The sequence below is a fragment of the Balaenoptera acutorostrata genome, chromosome 5, assembly GCF_949987535.1.
Source record: "Balaenoptera acutorostrata chromosome 5, mBalAcu1.1, whole genome shotgun sequence".
Classification (NCBI taxonomy): domain Eukaryota; kingdom Metazoa; phylum Chordata; class Mammalia; order Artiodactyla; family Balaenopteridae; genus Balaenoptera; species Balaenoptera acutorostrata.
The window spans coordinates 31,729,612-31,753,641 of record NC_080068.1 but is presented as its reverse complement, the minus strand read 5'-3'; the positions used below and the strand labels follow the sequence as shown (position 1 = coordinate 31,753,641).

The 24,030-nt window shown below is 37.6% G+C and overlaps 1 protein-coding gene across 1 annotated transcript in view; it reads left to right on the top strand.

The window, feature by feature from the left end:
• Nucleotides 1-24,030, top strand: part of IQCM (IQ motif containing M) — a 352,356-nt gene that overhangs the window by 286,524 nt on the left and 41,802 nt on the right. The gene's annotated exons all lie outside the window — the stretch shown is intronic.

The window sequence follows — 24,030 nt, the reverse complement described above, 5'->3', positions numbered from 1 at the left end:
ATAGCATTGTGGTCGGAAAAGATCCTTGATATGATTTCAATTTTCTTAAATTTACCAAGGCTTGATTTGTGACCCAAGATATGATCTATCCTGGAGAATGTTCCATGAGCACTTGAGAAGAAAGTGCATTCTGTTGTTTTTGGATGGAATGTCCTATAAATATCAGTTAAATCCATCTGGTTTAATGTTATCACTTAAAGCTTGTGTTTCCTTATTTATTTTCATTTTGGATGATCTGTCCATTGGTGAAAGTGGGGTGTTAAAGTCCCCTACTATGATTGTGTTGCTGTCAATTTCCCCTTTTATGGCTGTTAGTATTTGCCTTATGTATTGAGTTGCTCCTATGTTGGGTGCATAAATATTTACAATTGTTGTATCTTCTTCTTGGATTGATCCCTTGATCATTATGTAGTATCCTTCTTTGTCTCTTGTAATAGTCTTTGTTTTAAAGTCTATTTTGTCTGATATGAGAATTGCTACTCCAGCTTTCTTTTGATTTCCATTTGCATGGAATATCTTTTTCCATCCACTCACTTTCAGTCCGTATGACTCCCTAGGTCCGAAGTGGATGTCTTGTAGACAACATATATACGGGTCTTGTTTTTCTATCCATTCAGCCAGTCTGTGTCTTTTGGTTGGAGCATTTAATCCATTTCCATTTAAGGTAATTATTGATATGTATGTTACTATTACCATTTTCTTAATTGTTTTGGGTTTGTTATTGTAGGTCTTTTTCTCCTCTTGTGTTTCCTGCCTAGAGAAGTTCCTTTAGCATTTGTTGCAAAGCTGGTTTGGTGGTGCTGAATTCTCTTAGCTTCCGCTTGTCTGTAAAGGTTTTAATTTCTCCATCCAATCTGAATGAGATCCTTGCTGGGTAGAGTAATGTTGGTTGTAGGTTTTTCTCCTTCATCACTTTAAATATGTCCTGCCACTCCCTTCTGGCTTGCAGAGTTTCTTCTGAAATATCAGCTGTTAACCTTATGGGGATTCCTTTCTGTGTTACTTGTTGTTTTTCCCTTGCTGCTTTTAATATTTGTTCTTTGTATTTAATTTTTGTTAGTTTGATTAATATGTGTCTTGGCATGTTTCTCCTTGGATTTATCCTGTATGGGACTCTCTGTGCTTCCTGGACTTGATTAACTATTTCCTTTCCCATATTAGGGAAGTTTTCAACTAGAATCTCTTCAAATATTTCCTCAGTCCCTTTCTTTTTCTCTTCTTCTTCTGGGACCCCTATAATTCAAATGTTGGTGCATTTAATGTTCTCCCAGAGGTCTCTGAGACTGTCCTCAATTCTTTTCATTTTTTTTTTTTTTCTTTATTCTGCTCTGCAGTAGTTATTTCCACTATTTTATCTTCCAGGTCACTTATCCATTCTTCTGCCTCAGTTTTTCTGCTATTGATCCCTTCTAGAGAATTTTTAATTTCATTTATTATGTTGTTCATCACTGTTTGTTTGCTCTCTAGTTCTTCTAGGTCCTTGTTAAACGTTTACTTTATTTTCTCTATTCTATTTCCAAGATTTTGGATCATCTTTACTATCATTATTCTGAATTCTTTTTCAGGTAGACTGCCTATTTCCTCTTCACTTGTTAGGTCTGGTGGGTTTTTACCTTGCTCCTTCATCTGCTGTGTGTTCTTCTGTGTTCTCATTTTGCTTAACTTACTGTGTTTGGGGTCTCCTTTTCACAGGCTGTAGGTTTGTAGTTCCCGTTGTTTTTGGTGTCTGTCCACAGTGGCTGAGGTTGGTTCAGTGGGTTGTGTATGCTTCCTGGTGGAGGGGACTTGTGCCTGTGTTCTGGTGGATGAGGCTTGATCTTGTCTTTGTGGTGGGCAGGTCCACATCTGGTGGTGTGTTTTAAGGTGTCTGTGGCCTTATTTTGATTTTAGGCAGCCTCTCTGCTAGTGGATGGTGTTGTGTTCCTGTCTTGCTAATTGTTTGCCATAGGGTGTCCAGCACTGTAGCTTGCTGGTTGTTGAGTGTAGCTGGGTCTTGGCCTTGAGATGGAGATCTCTGGAAGATTTTCACCATTTAATATATTATGTGGAGCTGGGAGGTCTCTTGTGGACCAGTGTCCTGATCTTGGCTCTCCCACCTCAGAGGCCCAGCCCTGATGCCTGGCTGGAGCACCAAGAGCGTTTCATCCACACGGCTCAGAATAAAAGGGAGAAAAAATAGAAAGAAAGAAAGAAAGAAAGAAAGAAAGAAAGAAAGAAAGAAGATAATAAAATAAAATATTAAATTAAAATAAAATAAAGTTATTAAAAGAAAAAAGAAAAAAGAATTATTAAGAAAAAAAAATTTTTTAAGTAAGAAAGAAGAAAAACGGACTGACAGAATCATAGGACAAATGGTAAAAGTAAAGCTATAAAGACAAATCACACACAGAAGCATAAACATACACAGTCACAAAAAGAGAAAAAGGGAAAAATATATATATATCATTGCTCCCAAAGTCCACCTCCTCAATTTGGTTAGGTTCGTTGTCTATTCAGGTTTTCTACAGATGCAGGGTACATCAAGTTGATTGTGGAGATTTAATCCTCTGCTCCCGAGGCTGCTGGGAGAGATTTCCCTTTCTCTTCTTTGTTCACACAGCTCCCGGGGTTCAGCTTTGGATTTGGCCCCGCCTCTGCATGTAGGTTGCCTGAGGGCGTCTGTTCTTTGCTCAGACAGGACGGGGTTACAGGAGCAGCTGATTAGGGGTCTCTGGCTCACTCAGGCTGGGGGGAGTGAGGGGTATGGATGCGGGGTGTGCCTGCGGCGGCAGAGGCCAGTGTGACGTTGCAGCAGCCTGAGGCGCACCGTGCGTTCTCCTGGGGAAGTTGTCCCTGGATCACCGGACCCTGGCATTGGCTGGCTGCACAGGCTCCTAGGAGGGGAGGTGTGGAGAGTGACCTGTGCTTGCACACAGGCTTCTTGGTGGCGGCAGCAGCAGCCTTAGCGTCTCATGCCCGTCTCTGGGGTCCGCGCTGATGGCCGCAGCTCGTGCCCATCTCTGGAGCTCCTTTAAGCTGCACTCTTAATCCCCTCTCCTTGCGCACCAGGAAACAAAGAGGCAAGAAAAAGTCTCTTGTCTCTTCGGCAGCTCCAGACTTTTTCCCGGACTCCCTCCCAGCTAGTTGTGGCGCACTAGCCCCTTCAGGCTGTGTTCACACAGCCAACCCCAGTTCTCTCCCTGGGATCCGACCTCCGAAGCCCGAGCCTCAGCTCCCAGGCCCCGCCCGCCCCAGCGGCTGAGCAGACGAGCCTCTCGGGCTGGCGAGTGCTGGTCGGAACTGATCCTCTGTGCGGGAATCTCTTCGCTTTGCCTTCCGTACCCCTGTGGCTGCGCTCTCCTCCGTGGCTCCGAATCTCCCCACTCCCCCACCCACAGTCTCCGCCCGCAAAGGGGCTTCCTAGTGTGTGGAAACCTTTCTTCCTTCACAGCTCCCTCCCACTGGTCCAGGTCCTGTCACTATTCTTTTGTCTCTGTTTTTCATTTGCCCTACCCAGGTACGTGGGGAGTTTCTTGCCTTTTGGGAGGTCGGAGGTCTTCTGCCAGCGTTCACTAGGTGTTCTGTAGGAGCTGTTCCATACGTAGATGTATTTCTGATGTATCTATGGGGAGGAAGGTGATCTCTGCGTCTTAGTCTTCTGCCATCTTGAAACTCCTCCTTCCATATATTTTATATCTCTTATATCTGCTCAAACATAGGAAATGGTCTATTATTGTTTGGATAAGTTTAAATGTACTATGGCTAGTTCAATGTTGCAATTTACCTATAGAGGTAAATCTTCTTGCTTGAGGAGAATAATGTAGTCACTTGAAATTTTTCAAGTCAACTGAACTGGAAAAATTGTTTAGGTGTATACCCATTGATCTCCTTTTACCAGCTATAAACTCCCAGCAACCTCTACTTTCATATTCTTTAATGTCTCATATTCTTTAATGTCCCTTTGATTTTCTTCATTAAGGGCAAATGATGTGAATGTGTTTTTGTGATAAGTGTAATTGCTGCTAGGAAAGTGTCATTTTATTTTTATATGGTTCAGTTTGTTAAAACTTTCAACATTTAGTACACTCACAAGAATAATCCAACAGAAAGATTAAAATGAATGCTATATTGTATCTGGTTAAAGTTTTTTTAACTATTGTCAAATTACTAAAAATTCTTTAGGATGATGAAATAGATCTTCCTCATTGTGTTCTTTGCGACTTCCATTTTTTTTCTTGGGCTTCAGTGATAAAATCAGAGATGTGTTTCCCATTCTCTCAACCCCAGTTTTACCAAGCAGGTTGGAAGCATTGAGGAGGCAGACATTAAGATAAGGCATCAGATCCGTAAGTTAAAGGAAATGTGAGTTGCACATTTACAGCCACCTACCACTCCATACTTTACTGCTTATCTTTGTAAAATAAAAATTGTAGGATCATTGTTTCATTATTTGCCTTCTGCATCTATTTATTTAACAAGCATTGATTAGGTGTCTACTATATGCTTGGCAACAGAGATTGAGAAACAATTAAAGCTTAATCCCTGCCCTAGAAGTATTCACATTCTAGCAGATCCAAAATACTATCAGATTTTGGCTCAGTTAGTCCCAGTGAGCACCCCTATTTGTCCTTGAGTCAAATAGAGTGATATCAAATGAGGATCTTCCAAACATTTTTTGGAAGAACATCTCCAAATGATGAAGGTTGGCATTAATACTCAGTATCTGAAATAAAAACTCAAAGCTGAGTTCACTGTCCATCTAAGTAAGGGAGAGTCATGCAAAGTGATGGTATGTTACTTCTCAGGCTAGGCCATAGAAGATTTTGAGGCTTCTCCCATGCTCTCTTTTGGATAAGCTAGTCAGGAAAGCTAGCTACCATGTAATGGAGACACTCTAGCAACCCTGTTGAGAGGTCTATGTGCTGATGAACTAAGGACATGTGCTACAGCCAGTGAGGAACTGAGGTCTGTGTGAGTAATGCAACATGGAGGTGGAATCTCCATCACCAACAGTAGTTCTACAACGATGACTGCAGCTCCAGTGACAGCTTAACTGCAACTTCATGAGAGACCCTGGCCTGACCCACCCAGAAAATCCAGTCCAGATTCCTAACTATTATTATATGAGACAAATGTTTGTTGTTTTAAGCTTCTAGCTTGGGGGTAATTTTTTACACAGCATACAAGTCAGTGATTAGTGTTTTTTAACAGTGGAAGTGAAATGACATTGGATTGAGTGTGGTTCCTCAGGAAAGACTGGGCTGCTGATTGATTGACCTTTAAAAAATTTGTTACTAGAGTGAAACTTTTGTTCATTGGTTAACTTTCAAAAGTAGGATCTCTCACTGATTGGTTGGCTTTCAGAAGTGTGTTTACTGAGGTGAGTTTTTACTAGCTGATAAAACAGGCTTAATATTGGATCCAACTTTCAAAAGTAGGATCCCTCACTGATTGGTTGGCTTTCAGAAGTGTGTTTACTGAGGTGAGTTTTTACCAGCTGATAAAACAGGCTTGATATTGGTTCTGGGGGTTACTTGTCAGCATGGCTATGGAACTATAATTGATTGGTTAAAGGGGTATAAAAAAAAGTTCAAGTATTAACTTGTTACATAGCTGTAGAACTGTTAGGCTTCTCTTAATACTGTGGGGAAAAAGTTATTCTCAATAAATAGGCACAGAAAGAAACAAAGATTACATGGTAGTTGACTTACTAGAAGCAATTAAGCATAATTATGAGCCTAAGAAAAGAGAATGACTATATCTGGCAGTATTAGAAATGATTTTATAAAGATGATGATATATGAGTTTATCCTTACAGAATAGGTTAGAATTACTAAGTATAGAAGAGAAGAAAGCGTTGTAGGCAAAGGGAAGAGCATGGGAGAGTCCACACGTGGGACCAAACTTTGTTTTAAGAAGTTCTTTTTTATCAAATTCTCCTGAACAATTTAGCAGAAGACTCCTTTTTTCTTATTGTGACATAATTGGCATATAACTTTATATTAGTTTCAGGTGTACAATATAATGATTTGATATTTGTATGTATTGTGAAATGATTAAAACAATAAGTCTAGTTAACATCCATCATAATACATAGTTACAAATTTTTTTCTTGTGACAAGAATTCTTAAGATCTACTCCCTTAGTAACTTTCAAATATACATTATAGTATTATTATATACAGACTATACATTACATCCCCATGATTTATTTATTTTATAACTGGAAGTTTGTACCTTTTGACCACCTTCTCCCATTTGCCCCGCCCCCCCACCTCTGGCAACCACCAATCTATTCTCCGTACCTATGAATTAAGGGTTTTTTGTTTTTGTTTTTTAGATTCCATATATAAGTGCAATCGTACGGTATTTGTCTTTCTCTGTCTGATTTATGTCACTCACTCAGCATTATGACCTCATGGTCCATCCATGTTGTTGCAAATGGCAAGATTTCCTTCTTTTTATGGCTGAATAATATTCCACTGTATGTGTGTATATATATATATATATATATATATGTGCATATATATATACAATGTATATCCCTATGTCAATGAATAGAGGGATAAAAAAATGTGGAGCATGTATACATATATATGTATATATACGTATATGTGTATATATGTATATATACATATATATGTATACATGTATATGTATCATGCTTCACATTTTTTTATCCCTCTATTCATTGATGGACACTTAGGTTGCTTCCATGTCTTAGCTATTGTAAATAATCCTGCAATGAGCATGGGGGTACATATATTTTTGAGTTAGTGTTTTTGTTTCCTTCAGATAAATACCCAGATATGGAATTACTAGTTGGTAGTTCTATTTTTAACTTTTTCAGGAACCTTCATATCTCTTTCTCTGGTAGTTCTATTAATTTTTGAGAACATATTCCTTATTTCCAGACTAAAATTCTTTAGCACATAGTAAGCATTTATGCATTAACTATTTGTTTTATGAATGAATGCATATATGAGGTATTACTATAGCAGTTAAGCCATTTTTTTTCATCTTTCATATATGAAAATTCCTTTTGTTTACTCTGGATTGCTTCAGAGATTACTGTAGTGTGATATGGATGTAATGTAGTATGGCACAGTTCTTTAATATTTAACCATTTTAATTTAATAAAATATAGTTTAACCATAATGGAGGCAGAAATCCAAGGTAAGAAGATCATTATTCAGTCGCTCCACAAATGTTTATTGAGTGCCTTGTGTTCAGTGCTTTGTGATAAATGTAAGGAAGTTTCAAAAGTTAATAGAATATCCTCCCTCTTGTGTGTTTATGATTTAGCCTGGGGAAATGATACATATACATAATTAACTACAATAGAAGACATAAAGTGATGAGTCTTGTAAAACAAGCACATCTCAGCTGCTCTGCTCAACGGTCTTGTCAGGCAGGGCACAGAAGGGGCTTTGCAAGGGAGGAGCCTGAGCTGTGGCGCAGACACTCCCAGCATCTTTGGAGAGCTGTAAGGATGCCTCTAAAGTTACTTCATGCTCACATTCATAATGTGCATAACCAAGCCTTCTAAAATAACAATAATTAAAAACAGTACACTTGTTGAAGTAAGTCAGAGAAAGACAAATGTCATGTGATATCATTTATATGTGGAACCTAAAAAAAGACACAAATGAACTTATTTACAAAACAGAAATAGACTAACAGACATAGAAAACACACTAAAGGGGAAAGGGGGGAAGGGATAAATTAGGAGTTAGGGATTAACATATACACTACTATAGATAAAATGGGTAAACAACAAAGACCTACTGTATAGCACAGAGAACTATGTTCAATATTTTGTAATAAGCTATAATGGAAAAGAATCTGAAAAAGTATATATATATATGTATAACTGAAAAATAAAACAGTACATTTGTTTACTAATGAATAAGCAGTACTTCAATATATAGTGATCAACTGTAGTGTATTATACATTGATATTGTTATGTATAAATTTAATATAAAGATGGCTTTTAGAAAATTTGTAAAATTATAAAAATAGGAAAGTATTACTAAGAATTCAGTTTCTTTAATATAACCACTTTTTATTATCTTGGCATATTTTTTTACAGTAATTTGTAAAACTACTTGTAACTAGAATATTTAAGTTCTGGAAGGGACACTACATGTCATTTTGCCCAATTCCCTTTTCATTGTTATGGGGAGTCAGTTAGGAGGTATTAGAAAAGTATCATTTGAATTGAGAATCTGAGGATGCAGAGGCTAAGTAGCTTGCTCAAGGTCATGACCTTAACTGTAACTGTGAAGATGATGATTCAAGTTCAGAGTCGCATCAGGCCCATCACCCCCACCACTACCACACACAGACATGCTTCCCAAGCCATCCTGGCTTTTTATGAAAAGTAATTTTTCTGGACAAAGTTAAGTATCACTGTATCTGCCTTTGAACTAGTCTTTTTTTTTTTTTTTCTCAAGCTTTACAATTGGCTGCTACTTTTGTCCTTTGAATATTTTCTGAAGCAAAAACTGAAAGAAATATACTCACTCCCCCTTTTGCTCTATCCTGGGAGTGGAGGTGAGGCAGAGGCCTGGAGTCGAGGCAGCCTGGCCCTGCAAAAGCTCTTATTGCCTGTGGACAGATTGGGTTCCAACCTCTTTGGAAAGCTCTGACCACACATTTTTGGTCCCTCATATGTTGCTTCGCATGACTATTTTAAGCTCAATTCCTTTCTTTTTCTAACCACACGTATTAAATAGTAGAAAATAGAATTTCATCATGACACTTCACATAAAACAAAAGCTGATCCTTATTAGATGTAAATATTTTTTAAGCTGAAAATCATTTAATATCCCTGGGGGAGAATGATGACTTTTCTCCCCAAGACTGTAGTATAATGAGGTAAAAATGTTTTCACAATACTTTGGAATTTTTATAATTGTCACTGTCAGTTAAATTAGAACATTTGATAACTGTAGGGAGCTGATAAGACTTTCTATTAAAGTTATGTCATTATGTTAATCTTGGTTCAAATATAGTTTGCCTGAATCCTATTTTGATTATATAATATTAGAATAAATTAACCTATTAAATAAAATTACCCTAGAGGGCACAGAACATTTTAAATGCCTTTAAAGTTACAAGTATATAAAATCATGTACTACTAAATCTACAGTTGTCTTTCCTCCTTAAAGCCTTTATGATTTGGAGCATAGATATTTCCACATAAATACAGATTGTTTGAGATTTAACATCAACCAATGAACAAGATTATTTAGCTTTTAACTCTTTGCATATTGTGGGAAAATAGTGAGTAGTGAAGTTTAAAAAATGTAGAGGCTCCCAGATTGCATGTGGTATGCAAACAACCAGAGACTGGAGTTATCTAATAAATATATTGACAGCTGCTTGTACAAAACACATAACTTTATTTTAAAAAATTGATCTTTGTGTCATGGTGCAGATAATAGAGGTCTTCCAACAATTTTAACTGTAATTCCTTTATCCATGTATGGGAAGGACTCAGTGACCATGAGTACCATACATAGGTTTATAAACATTCACATAACAATTATATACTGTCCACTTTACGGTGATATGGCCTGCTTTTATTCAGAGAAAGTTTGACATATGTTTATGTAAAAATGAACTATTCTGACTCACCTTATTTAAAAGAAACTTCCACAACTTCATTTATTTATATATTCATTCATTCAATAGATATTCTGAAGTTCATGCTGTGGTACTATGTACCAGGAAACTGTTGCAATATAGAGACATAAAAGGATCATAGAGCAAACTGAACATTGAGTAGATTTCTTTCTAGTCAATGTAGCTGACACCTGAGAGTCAACAGGTGGATTCTCAGGACCTCTCAACTAAAAAATTGATGGTGTTTTGGTGCCATCAAACATTTGTGCTTTTCATGAGTATGCATATTAACCTCCATCTGACTGTCTAATGGGCTCTTATTAGAGATTTTAAGAGTGGAATTGTAAAGGCAGGAGAGGGAAAAGTATAGATGAGATGGGTGGGAGAGGAATTTTATAGTAGATGCTGGTGCCTAATTATTTGCAAAAGCATCACCATACCACTACACACTGTCATAGGTACGGAAAGGGACAGAAGTCAAGAGAACTATTTCTGGCTTTTAAAAAAATTGCTTATATAATGTACAATCTATGTGTGTAAGTAGTAAAACAATTCTTCCACACTGTAGAACACACTAGTTGTGCTCTTCAATATATACTCCCTGTTTAAGAATAACCTGGTATTGTGATTTTGGTTTCTGGCTTTAAGTTTGAGTTTAATCAAAATTCTTTAAAGTCAAAGCAAATCAACATCTGTTTAGTGAACTAGAACTGTGCTCCAGATACTATATTATTTGGAAACAAAAAGAAAAATAATTATACTTCACATGTATTAAATGCTTTCTATATGCAAAGAATTATGCTAAATGATTTACCTGAATTCATTTAAATAATCTTATTTAATCCTCATAGAAACCCAGTGGGCCATGCACCATAAGAACACTGAATCACAGAGAGGCAATATATCTAAAATGCATAGTTAGAAAGTGGTAGAGTTATGACATGAAACCCCAGTGTTCTGACTTTTCAGCCCATGGTTTCAAAATATTTAAAGTAATGTAGGATTTCCCACATGTAACCTGTAAAAGAAGTAGATCAGAATAAAAGCTTCAAACAACAGTTCAAAAGCAAGGCCAACACTTATACACAATTATCTGGTTGGTAATTATTGAATATTGTAAATAGATATAATGTTTTACTGGCAATTTTAGGTGGTAATCAATAAAATCTTTTTTTGGGAGGGAGGAGGCATGTAAAATTAGTTCTTATGGGCCAACATCAATTACCAACGTTGCATTTTATTGCTTTTTTTCTTAAAAAGACTGCAACATTTACTTATTACCAAAAACTTTTTACAGTCAGAAAGGATAAAGAAGAAAATTCATTCATTTATTCAACAAATATTTATAGAGTGTTAAGATCACCTATAAAATAGGCCACCAAGAGGTAACTACCATTAACTTTTTGCTGTATTTTCTAATGTTTTGTTTTTTAAAATACATAATTGTAATGACAGGGTATACAAAAATTATACATACACATATGAACTTCAAAATCCGTTTTTCTGATTATAAACATAATACATGCTCATTGTGGAAAATTTAGAAAATGCAAATAAAAAGTAAATTTTTAAATAGTACTTGGAATATCCACCTCCTCAAAATAATCTCTGTTAATATTTGTGTGTATTTCATTAATTGCATAATGAATTATAAGACATTTCACTTACTGTATAGGTTAATAAAGTTAAACACATCTGTATGTATTGATTTTTATCACAGTGAACTCAAGAATATTCATATGTCTGAATGAAAAATGATAATGGAAGAGTACAATGAAAAAATACTGTTAGCTTGGGAAAGTTTAGTAATCTTTCTTGATTGAATAATTGAGTGTTCAGGGTCATTCGACATGATTCAACAGATGCAGAAGAGCGTCAATCACGATTCTCCATAAAGAATATGGCCAGTCTGTTTCTCTATCCTCTGCTTATGTTCAAGGAAAAAAAAAAATTAGTAGTACTCCCAGCACAGTATCCAACTGTGTAAACAGTTTAGCCAATAAAGAAGTTCTAGAAGATAACAGAACCCATCATGGCTTTTGCTAGGCTCAAGTGTATGTAGGTAATGACCCTCACTGACCCCACAAACCCAAATTACTATTTATATGCTCCCACAATCTTCAAGTTTCTATTTTTGCCCGTTTAAATTGCCTTTAATGAAAAACAGTGAAAAAGGAAATAGGGAATTTTTTTTATTACTTGGCATCTGAACATATATACACCCAGTAGCTTAGAAGAGTCTAGCCTAAAGGGCGAATCACTGAAGAGGAGACAGGAAAGCACATCTCTCTCCTGTAGAGCAGAGGGGTATGACTCAGCTGTACAACTTAGCTGTACAAGTATTAGATTGTGGACTTTGAGTCTAGCAGGTTTTGTGTACCAAACAATGACACACCCATCCAAAGTGTCCACCGTGATATATAGTGAATTATGTTTCTAATTAGTCACGTTAGAAAACTGCTAAACTAAATTCCAGTGGACTTAAGCTAACAGAATGAGGCAACACCCAGAAATATCTTCAAATAAGATCAATTCCAGTGGAACCAAAGTGCTCCAGAACAACTAACTGCAGAGTGCTGAGCCCACTGGAATGTAAATGCGCTGCAGTTCCGATCTGACATGAGGTGATAAAACCTCATGTTCAAGGAGAGAAGCAGTAAAATGCAAATTTAAGGGTGAGTCCTAAAAGATCTTATCAGTCATTAGCCTGGCAAGAAATCCCATCTAAAATTGTGGGTTAAAGGGTGTGGCACAAGAAATACATTTCCTGAGACAGGGAAAGCAGCAAAAGCAGAAACACTGCTAAGGACAAAATCAAATCAGGCTGCACCAATGTTCTGACAATGCGTAATCAACAGGGCACTTGAGTTTGGGCTCCAAGCTGAATAAGGGCAAACCTATTATACACAACGTTTCCACCCTTAAGTGTAGTTTTGATTACTCCATCTGTTAAAATCCATCTAAAAGATTTTGAATATATGTCCTCACATACCTGTGAAAGTTTGTCCCTTCAGAGAGCTAGAAAGCCTATGAAGTTCGTGGGTCCAACTCTTTTCCCTCAAAGGCGCATAGCAATTCTTCATTTATTCTACGTATTTAGACTGCTTTTTATACCCAGAAATTTTCAACATGCACAAAAATAGAGGGAACAGCCCAGGGGACCTCAGTACCAGCTTCCTCAGCTATCAGCATTTTCTTGGTGTTCAGAACATACCTTGTTCTTTCTCCACTTCCTCCATTCTTGCTCAAGTCGCATTATTTCTAGTCTGGACTGGTTAAAGTCTCTCAATAATCTTCCCTTTGCTCACCTACCAGTCTATTTTCCACACGAAGTCAAAATGGTCTATAACTGTACATCAGATCTTGCCACTCCCGTGCCTAAAATCTCCTATGGCCTCTCACTTAAAAATCCCAAACACGTATGGTCTGGAGAGCTTTCTGATCTTTCTCAGTTCAGATGTCACCTTTTTTTGTTTAACCTCCCTCACCACCCCATCAAGAATGTCCTGCCCCAGTCCCCCCCAGTCCCTCTCCCAAGCGCAACAAGCTGTTTTGTTTTCATCATGGCTTTTATCACTATCTAAAATTCTATTCTTTCTCTGCTTTTGCCCCAACTCTTACCTGGAGAACCCTGGCTCCAGGACAGCTGGAATCTTGTCCACGTGTTCACAGTTTTCTCCTCTGCCTCTGGCCGAGAGGTTCTCAACCTTGGTGGCACATTAGAATCACCTGGGCAGCACTGACTAATATAATTTGGGGTGGGGCCCAGGCACCATTAGTTTTTTTCAGACCCCCCAGGTGATTCTAGTGCATACCAGGGATTGAGAAACACTGCCTTCTGAAAATGCCTGGCACATACAAGGTACTGAATAACCTTTTGTTTAAACAAATGAATGAGGGCTTGGCTCCTACTTCAATTATATTTTGAATACAGCAGTAGATAATGTGTCAGGAATACATTATTCCTCTGAGTCTTCAGGATCACTTTGGTTCTGTGGTATTTATTTTTTAAGTCCATATTGGTAGAGAGAGAGAGAGGGAGAGAGAGAAAAGAGGGAGGGGGAATGTGTGAGAGAGGGAGAGGGAAGCATGTGTTGGTGGGGAGGAGAGAAAGAGGAAGAGAGAGAGATTGGTTGTGTTTCCTGTGTTTTCATCCCTGAATCTTTCTTGTACTAGTGTTAACCACTTGTTCATGGGTCATTACCCACTCAGCCATCTGATTAGGAGGCTTCTAAACTAACTCTACTAGCAGGCTTTTCCCCAGTCCGGCAATCTTACTGCCCAGCTCTTTGAATAGATGAGTTTGTGTAAAGCTGTCCTTTCAGAAGGCACTTCTACTTTACCTATAATCTTACACATCTCAGAATGGAAGATGCTAGCATCTGTCCCTTTCCTGATGTTTTTTTTTCCTGGCTCATTTGCAATATGTGAATAGGTGTGGAATGAACATCACTGTTAAACTGGGAAATTTAGAAAAGTACTCTGGCTGTTCTGAAAAATCAGGAGCCACAAAGCAGAGTAACAGCCATTCAGCAAGCTTCTGCCGTCTTCCTTATGAATATTTGCAATTGTTCTGTGGTTCACACAAAGCATTATAAAACTCACTGATCACTGTCACTGTGATCATTTCAATAATACCGAGGCAAGTATTAGGTAGGTAGACAGATAGAGATAGACACAGATAGATAAACCTTTTTTCATTTAGCAGAGTAGAAAACTGAGGTTTAAGGAAATTATGTCTTGCCCAAGATGCCACGGTCAGTTTATGGTAGACTCCTTTTCATATGGTGGTATCATCAATTACAAAGAATGATGAGCAGGAAATAGTGATTGAGCTTTCTTCACAAACCAATGCCTGCAATGTAAATTTTCAAGTGTTCAAGGCTATCCTTTTCCAATGCATTTTTAAATATGATGAAAATGTGGCATGATGGCGTTTTAATTGAAGTATCCATTTCTTTTTCCAACATAATTGACATTTTTAGAAGTTGTGTAAAATGAATTTATTTTCAACTAGATACAAATACTATGGAATATAAGTGGAAAATAAGAATTATAAAAGAAAACATACATATAATTGAGTCCATATTATAAAATATATTTGTATTAGATTTGATGCAAATAATTTTCTCCGTGAATCTACAAAACAGAAGATTTGCTTTAATATTTCTGATATTTGCAGTTTTTTCCCTATGTGATTTATTGTCCTATAGGAATCCAATTAACATTTTCTATTTTGTTAAATTTTACATTTGAAACCTCTGATTGCTATTCCATAAATGTGAGAATAAAATTCTTAGATAGGACTATTGATATTAGAAGAAGTCCTCAGTTTGTTAATATTTTTGGATTGTTATTTTTTTCATTTATAAAGATTAATGACAAACGTTAATTGTACAATTGAGAAGTATCTGCAAATATAGAAAATTCTCCTGGGGCCTTTTAAAAGAGGAGAGGGAAAAGGTAAATTGAAAGTATTAAATTTTTATCACAAGGAGCATAATGGACCAACTGAGTGCATCGATGATTATTTATTTCATGAATCTGTGATTCTCTCTATGCACTTTAAGTGGGTTCATACCTCACTTTCCAGCACTGCTTTTCCCTGGTATTGAGAGTAAATGAATGTACCATGAATCAGAGACTAAAATTCACACCTCAGTATTATTATATAACATAGAAAATCTATCATCGTGAAAGCAATTCCCTTACTCCTGAGATAATTCCAGGTATCCATTTTGGACAGGATCATCCTTTATGAAGAAGGTACAGAAGTATCGATTGAGTACTTTAGTGATATTCAGAATTTATTGGAGCTCCATATCCTTAAGTAGTCGGATGAAATGAAAATGCTCTGAATGTAATCATTAATTATTCCTCAAACCTCCCTTAGGAAAACATTCATTTAAGATAGGACTTGGTAAGGTAGGACAGGGATTTTAAATATGAGAAGCATCAAAATAATTACTCTATGTGGCATTCATCAGCTTCAAAAATGTGCATATTTTAAATCATTGGATTTCACGCAAGACTTTGCAGTCATACCGGAACTAGGAATGTTTTTATAACATGCCTGGAGGAAAATTCTTTGTTACGCCTTCACTGAACACATTAATTTTGTATCAGAAGAGGGGAGTTGATAGCAATTTTGCACCTATCTGCAGATGTATGAAATGTTTAGTCATTTTAAGGTAAGAAGTGCTCACATGTCAACATTTCACTGAATTTAACAAAACTGCTTTGTTTCTGTAAGGAAAATGTAATGTTTAATAATCACAGGTATGAAAATTCTCTGTTAGTGAAGTAGATTTAAACATGTAAGCATGTAAATCTATTTTTATTTTAACATATTTCCCAACATAGAGAAATACAGCAACTAATATAATAAGCACCCACCTATTCACTACCCACATGGAACTCTTAAAATTTTGTTTATATACTTCTCTGTATTTTTAATTTCTATTTCATTTCTTTATCTTTCTTTAACAAGGTCTTGATATAAAAGGTGCAGAAGAAGAGTTCCTCTAAGAACTGTGTGTATATGGTTCTGAGTAGCCCCGGCAGATGGATAGTTAGACCCTCAGCATGGTCCTGGCCCTGCCCCTCCCCCACTGCCTTCCCTGCCTGCTCCCTTGCAAGGATCTCATCAGTCACAGCCCTTGCTCCTGCTTCAGGTTGAACCCAGGTTCCCACCAGCCCCCCTGCTCCATCGCTCTAGGCTCCACCTGATGTCTTTCAGTCCATTCTCCACACAGCTCCCTGAGTTAGTCTCTTAAAAAAGCAAAGCTGATGGTTTTCAAATCTCTTTTGAATGTTCATTGCCTAAAAAAGTTGCTTCTCAAGTGGGGTGCAGAGACAAAGGAGGATCCACGGGGTTGGGAGAAGAAAATCTCAGGACCTTTATCTGCTTTTATTTTTTATATAGTATTTGAGATTTGTATTTAATGTGTGTTTTAGAACGTACATAAGTTCTTCTATACGTAGATAAATATGCATATACTGGGGGATTTATACTAATAGAGGTGCAGAGTAAAAGATTTTAGAGACCACTGTCTTGGAAAACAAAATTCAAGCTCCTTCTTAGTCTGGCCCTGACATTTTTCTCCCTACCCCATCACCTGCTGCTTACCTACCTCCTTGGCACTTTGAACTTTTTAACTATCCCTGGACCTGGTCAGCACAGATTCCCTTGTACAGAAAATCCTCTTCACATACCTCAACTAAATCCAATGGCACCATGGCATGAAACATTAATATTTCCGTAATCACTCTATCCCCTGTGTTCCCATAGCCCTTTTTTCAGATGTTGAAAATACCTAGCACAATACATTATAATTTAGATCTATGCAGATCTGTTTCCCAAATTCTATTTTGAACTACATAAGGTGGGAGTCATTTCTTATTAACCTTTGCATCTACAGTACCTTGCACACTGTCTTGTACATCACAAGTGCTCAATAAATACTTCTGAATAAGTGTGAATAACTGTACAGAAACGTGGGCCTGTATTACAGAGATACTACTGCTTATAACCAACACTAAGGCAAATCAATATATGGCTGTAAATTTAGTTACATTGACTCCAAGAAGATATTAGAATGCAAATATAGGAATTTTCTTTGGGAAGGCTCTAGGTATCCACAGTTGTATATTTTCAATGGTCAAAACAATATAATTTATGTACTTTTAAAAATTGGGGTATAGTTGCTTTACAATGTTGTGTTAGTTTCTGCTATACAATGAAGTGAATCAGCCAGTATACATATATCCCCTCCCTCTTGGACCTCCCTTCCCCCCACCATCCCACCCATCTAGGTCCCCACAGAGCACCAAGCTGAGCTCCCTGCGCTACACAGCAGGTTCCCACTAGCTATCTGTTTTACACATGGTAGTGTGTATATGTCAATCCCAGTCTCCCAATTCATCCCAATTTATGTACTTCTTAGGAGAAAACCTTACTAGCCTTGTTATTTTTAAGTCTTGAGGAATTTCTTAGGCTTAGGGTGACCTGGGCTCACATCTTCTTTTTTGCCATAGAGCCCAAAGATATAACTTTTAGACTATCATATCCACTGTGGCCACCATAATTGTTTTCCCATTCTATTCTCCAAGACTGGTTGCAGAGAGGCCAAAGAACAAACAAACTAACAAAACCAAAAAGTATATATATAAATAAATTTTATATGTATTAAGATATATGTGATATATATGAAGATATATAAAATATAAATATGAAGTTATCTATAAGACTATCTAGTTTAATTAATTATATTTATAATAATAAAAATATATAGTAGAGACCTTGCATTCTGGAGTAGAACAGTAGAACATTTTGGGCTCAATCTTGGCTCCATCACTATCAATTGTGTATATTGGGACAAATTCTTTACTTTCCTCAGCACCAGTTTTCATATCCATAAAATAAAAATTCTGAAAAGAGTATTATGTGGTTTGAATAATGTAAGGTGCTTAAGTAACATAGCATAGTGCCTGATTTAAAAATACCTAGTAATTTTTAGCCACCTTCATTATTCTACTTCCTAGTAAACATAACTACTTTTTTTAACCTAATAAAATGGATCTTACAGTGAACTAGAAACATACTAACCTAGTAAAAAACATCTCAGGAATTCCTTTTACTCCTCTTTCTCTGGGTGGAATATTTAAACAATAGATTCCATTTTTCTATAGAGTCAAAATGTGATTTACTTATTTCAGCCTCTGTTAAAACTGCCAAATAAATTTTCATTCCAAAATACAAACTAGTTAATACAATCAAATCACCTAAAAGAAACCTTGACACATCGTGAGCACTCAAGAAATGTTACTACAATTGACGTTTCTACTGACAGATTTTTAACCTATTTTGCCTGACCACAATATGTGTAAAAATACAAACATATTTTGAACTGTTAAACAATTATGTTTTATCCAACAGAACTGCAATGAACAGAATCTGTATTTTGTTTAAAAAGACATGAAAATATTAATCATTTAAAAATGACATTTGAAAAACATATTGTAGGAAAAAACTGCTACTAAAGACTCTATTGAAAGTAAAATATTGAGGATACATAAATTTTATAAATTTAATGGGACATTGCAATAGAAGTGTTACTTGGTAATTGGTGATTTTAATGAGCTTCACTTTCTTTGAAAAGATCATTATTATAAATAGGACGTTTATAGCCATGGTAACAGGGAGGGCGCCTCTTAGCTTTTCAAAACATACTAAGATAATTAATTAAGTTTTCTTCATTTCTTTTTTTCTCCATAATTTAAAAACAACAATAAAGGAGAGTTTTGCTCATTTGTTCACCAGGATATTATACATAGTTCCAGTGTGAAAATTAAAATCTAGTGAGGTGAAATAAATCAATAAAGTTCACTCTGTTGGTGGATTGGGAATAGGTCCTTGGTCCACAGAAACTATTGGACAGTTGTAAGATAGCTTCCTTAAGACCTTCAGTGAAATCCACAAAATTTCCTCTTCATTAGATATCACTAGATAAAGGTGGAAATCTGACTTTGGCTAATTTTAGCCTAAATGTAATTGAAAATAGCTCTTTTTAAGGCAGAGATACATGAGCAATGTGCTTTCCTAAAAAAAAAAAAGTATAGACAATGTAAATGCTACTGTTAATATTCTAGGTCTTGAATTTCAGTCTATAAAAATGCAAATTTACCATCACCAACCAGTTGTTTATAAATTACAAAATGAAAATGTTACATATATAAATTTTATTTTTATATATTGATGTATATCATATCTTCTGATTTATAATATGGAAATATTACATCTGAAAATACTATAGCAACTAGCTATGCATTTGTATATATTTCCTTCCCCACAGGAAGGAAAGCTTATTTTAATAATTTAGGGCTCCATTTTATGCTATATAAATATAGTACTATAAACTATGGTAGCTAAAATTGTGATTTCAAGGAGTGCTAGGGTCAAAAGTGAGCATTTTGGTGCCTTTTGCTGTAGAACTGGCTCTCTTGGAGTACTGGCGTGCTACAGAATGCAGCGTGGACAGCTGGCAGGGGAGGTATAGCCCAGTGAAAGGCTCTTGCTACTCCTACTTCCCCTCTCTGTGTTACTGCTCTGCTACAGAGATGCATACTTCCTTTAGAAAAAGGGCAGAGGGTCTTCATAAGCAGAGGGAGGCCATTCCCTAGGAAAGAATAGGGACATTTTCAGGATTCCAGATCATTAAACACTCAGAGCTGTTCACAAGCCCTTTAACACACTACCAATGTTTTATAATTGATTAAAAAAACTAGCTCTACTCTATGCCACCACACAAATTTCTAATTGACTTCAAAAAGGGATTTGATGGGAGGAGCTTCAAGATAGCAGAAGAGTAAGACGCGGAGATCACATTCCTCCCCACAAATACATCAGAAATACATCTACATGCGGAACAACTCCTACAGAACACCTACTGAACGCTGGCAGAAGACCTCAGACCTCCCAAAAGGCAAGAAACTCCCCACGTACCTGGGTAGGGCAAAAGAAAAAAAAAAACAGAGACAAAACAATAGGGACAGGACCTGCGCCAGTGGGAGGGAGCTGTGAAGGAAGAAAGGTTTCCACACACCAAGAAGCCCCTTCGCGGGCAGAGACTGCTGGTGGCAGAGGGGGGAAGCTTCGGAGCCACGGAGGAGAGAACAGCAACAGGGGTGCGGAGGGCAAAGCAGAGAGATTCCCGCACAGAGGTTCGTGCCGACCAGCATTCACCAGCCCAAGAGGCTTGTCTGCTCACCCGCCGGGGCGGGCGGGGCCTGGGAGCTGAGGCTCGGGCTTCAGAGGTCGGATCCCAGGGAGAGGACTGGGGTTGGCGGCGAGAACACAGCCTGAAGGGGGCTAGTGCGCCACAGGTAGCCGGGAGGGAGTCCGGGAAAAAGTCTGGAGCTGCTGAAGAGGCAAGACACTTTTTCTTGCCTCTTTGTTTCCTGGTGTGCGAGGAGAGGGGATTAAGAGCGCCGCTTAAAGGGGCTCCAGAGACGGGCGCGAGCCACAGCCATCAGCGCGGACCCCAGAGACGGGCATGAGACGCTAAGGCTGCTGCTGCCGCCACCAAGAAGCCTGTGTGCGAGCACAGGTCACTGTCCACACTGCCCCTCCTGGGAGCCTGTGCAACCCGTCACTGCCAGGGTCCCGTGATCCAGGGACAACTTCCCCGGGAGAACGCATGGCGCGCCTCAGGCGGATGCAACATCATGCTGGCCTCGGCCGCTGCACGGTCACCCAGCATCCGTACCCTTCCCTCCCCCTGGCCTGAGTGAGCCAGAGCCCCCAAGTCAGCTGCTCCTTTAACCCCATCCTGTCTGGGCAGGAACAGACGCCCTCAGGCGACCTACATGCAGAGGCAGGTCCAAATCCAAAGCTGAACCCCGGGAGCTGTGCGAACAAAGAAGAGAAAGGGAAATTTCTCCCAGCAGCCTCAGGAGCAGTGGATTAAATCTCCACAATCAACTTGATGTACCCTGCATCTGTGGAATACCTGAATAGACAACAAATCATCCCAAATTGAGGCAGTGGACTTTGGGAGCAATGATATATTTTTTTTTTTCCCCTTTTTCATAAGTGTGTATGTGTATGCTTCTCTGTGTGATTTTGTCTGTATAGCTTTGCTTTTACCATTTGTCCTAGGGTTCTGTCTGTCTGGTTTTTTTTTTTCAAAAACTTTTTCTTAGTAATTGTTTTTTATTTTTTACTTTTTATTTTAATAACTTTATTTTATTTTATTTTATCTGCTTCTTTCTTTCTTTCTTTTTGTTCTCCTTTTATTCTGAGCCATGTGCATGACAGGTTCTTGGTGCTCCAGCCAGGCATCAGATCTGTGCCTCTGAGGTGGGAGAGCCGAGTTAAGGACATTGGTCCACAAGAGACCTCCCAGATCCACGTAATATCAAATGGTGAAAATCTCCCAGATATCTCCATTTCAGCGCCAAGACGCAATTCCACTCAAGGACCAGCAAGCTACAGTGCTGGACACCCTATGCCAAACAACTAACAAGACAGGAACACAACGCCGTCCAGTAGCACAGAGGCTACCTAAAATCATAATAAGGCCACAAACACCCCAAAATACACCACCAGACATGGACCTGCCCACCAGAAAGACAAGATCCGGCCGCATCCACCAGAACACAGGCACCAGTCCCCTCCACCAGGAAGCCTACACAACCCACTGAACCAACCTTAGCCACTACGGACAGACACCAGGAACAACAAGAACTACAAACCTGCAGCCTGTGAAAAGGAGACCCCAAACACAATAAGTTAAGCAAAATGAGAAAACAGAAACACACAGCAGATGAAGGAGCAAGGAAAAAACCCACCAAACCTAACAAATGAAGAGGAAATAGGCAGTCTACCTGAAAAAGAATTCAGAATAATGATAGTAAAGATGATCCAAAATCTTGGAAATAGAATGGAGAAAATACAAGAAACGTTTAAAAAGGACCTAGAAGAACTAAAGAGCAAACAAACAGTGATGAACAACACAATAAATGAAATTAAAAATTCTCTAGAAGGAATCAGTAGCAGAATAACTGAGGCAGAATAATGGATAAGTGACTGGAAGATAAAATAGTGGAAATAACTACTGCACAGCAGAATAAAGAAAAAAGAATGAAAAGAATTGAGGACCGTCTCAGAGACCTCTGGGACAACATTAAACACACCAACATTCGAATTATATGGGTCCCAGAAGAAGAAGAGAAAAAGAAAGGGACTGAGAAAATATTTGAAGAGATTATAGTTGAAAACTTCCCTAATATAGGAAAAGAAATAGTTAATCAAGTCCAGGAAGCACAGACAGTACCATACAGGATAAATCCAAGGAGAAACATGCCAAGACACATATTAATCAAACGATCAAAAATTAAATACAAAGAAAAAATATTAAAAGCAGCAAGGGAAAAACAACAAATAACACACAAGGGAATCCCCATAAGGTTAAGAGCTGATCTTTCAGCAGAAACTCTGCAAGCCAGAAGGGAGTGGCAGGACATATTTAAAGTGATGAAGGGGGAAAACCTCCAACCAAGACTACTCTACCCAGCAAGGATCTCATTCAGATTTGATGGAGAAATCAAAACCTTTACAGAAAAGCAAAAGCTAAGAGAATTCAGCAACACCAAACCAGCTTCACAACAAATGCTAAAGGAACTTCTCTAGACAGGAAACACAAGAGAAGGAAAAGACCTACAATAACAAACCCAAAAGAATTAAGAAAATGGTAATAGGAACATACATATCGATAATTACCTTAAATGTAAATGGATTAAATGCTCCAACCAAAACACATAGACTGGCTGAATGGATAGAAAAACAAGACCCATATATAAGCTGTCTACAAGAGATCCACTTCAGACCTAGGGACACATACAGACTGAAAGTGAGGGGATGGGAAAAGATATTCTATGCAAACAGAAATCAAAAGAAAGCTGGAGTAGCAATTCTCATATCAGACAAAATAGACTTTAAAACAAAGACTATTACAAGAGACAAAGAAGGACACTACATAATGATCAAAGGATCAATCCAAGAAGAAGATATAACAATTGTAAATATTTATGCACCCAACATAGGAGCACCTCAATACATAAGGCAGATACTAACAGCCATAAAAGGGGAAATCGGCAGTAAAACAGTCATGCTAGGGGACATTAACACCCCACTTTCACCAATGGAGAGATCATCCAAAATGAAAATAAATAAGGAAACGCAAGCTTTAAATGATACATTAAATAAGATGGACTTAATTGATATTTATAGGACATTCCATACAAAAACAACAGAATACACATTCTTCTCAAGTGCTCATGGAACATTCTCCAGGATAGATAGTATCTTGGGTCACAAATCAAGCCTTGGTAAATTTAAGAAAATTGAAATCGTGTCAAGGATCTTTTCTGACCACAACGCTATGAGACTAGATATCAATTACAGGAAAAAATCTGTAGAAAATAAAAACACATGGAGGCTAAGCAATACACTACTGAATAACCAAGAGCTCACTGAAGAAATCACAGAGGAAATCAAAAAATACCAAGAAACAAATGACAATGAAAACACAACAACCCAAAACCTATGAGATACCGCAAAAGCATTTCTACGAGGGAAGTTTATAGCAATACAATCCTACCTTAAGAAACAAGAAACATCTCAAATAAACAACCTAACCTTACACCTAAAGCAATTACAGAAAGAAGAACAAGAAATCCCCTAAGTTATCAGAAGGAAAGAAATCATAAAGATCAGATGAGAAATAAATGAAAGAGAAATGAAGGAAACGATAGCAAAAATCAACAAAACTAAAAGCTGGTTCTTTGAGAAGATAAACAAAATTGATAAACCATTATCCAGACTCATCAAGAAAAAAAAGGGAGAAGACTCAAATCAAT